We start from the raw sequence: 802 nt of genomic DNA on the forward strand, positions 1-802 counted from the left end.
GGCACAGGTTGAAAAGGAGGAGTGCCTTTTTCCCTAGCATTTAGTTGAGTCTCAATCCTAGCCACGGCCGTCTTTAATTCATGATTTGATTGGATTAGAGATTGATTCATTTGAGCTTGAGAGTTCATGAATGCAGTCAATGCATCCTCCACAAATGATCGCTTTAGTGGGGGCACATATGGTGCATTGTTAGGTGCCCCAAAGAAGTTATTTTGTAGAGGCATTTGAGGTGCATTGGGCGCATTAATTTGTGGTCCATTCCTCCAACTAAGATTATGATGGTTATGCCAATTTGAATTATACGTGTTTCCTATTGGTTGCATAACTGACCTTTGGTAGTTATTTATAGCATTTGTTTTCTCATGCTCATGCGTGATATTTTAAACAACTGAAATTAGTGGACAATCCTTTGTGTCATGGTCTGTACCACCACAAATGCTACAAAAATTACCTAAGAAAGTGTTTGCTTTAACCATATCAACCTTCCTAATTTTCAAGGCTTCGACCTTTCTAGTCAATGCTGCGAATTTTGCATTAAGTTCGTCTTTCTCTCTTAGGATATACATCCCCGCTTTCTCTCTAGGAATGGGTCTAGTTTGGTCTAGTTTAGCAGAGACATCCCATGTCTGCGTATTCTCTGCTAACATATCTAGAAAATCTCAAGCCTCATTATGATCCTTGTCAAGAAAGGTTCCACCACACATCATCTCTATGAACTGACGGGTATCCATGGTGAGCCCTTTTCGAAATGCATCAATCACGTGACATGGTTCATAAACATGATGTGAACAAGTAATTAGAA

The sequence above is a fragment of the Magnolia sinica genome, chromosome 3 (assembly GCF_029962835.1).
Source record: "Magnolia sinica isolate HGM2019 chromosome 3, MsV1, whole genome shotgun sequence".
Taxonomy (NCBI): domain Eukaryota; kingdom Viridiplantae; phylum Streptophyta; class Magnoliopsida; order Magnoliales; family Magnoliaceae; genus Magnolia; species Magnolia sinica.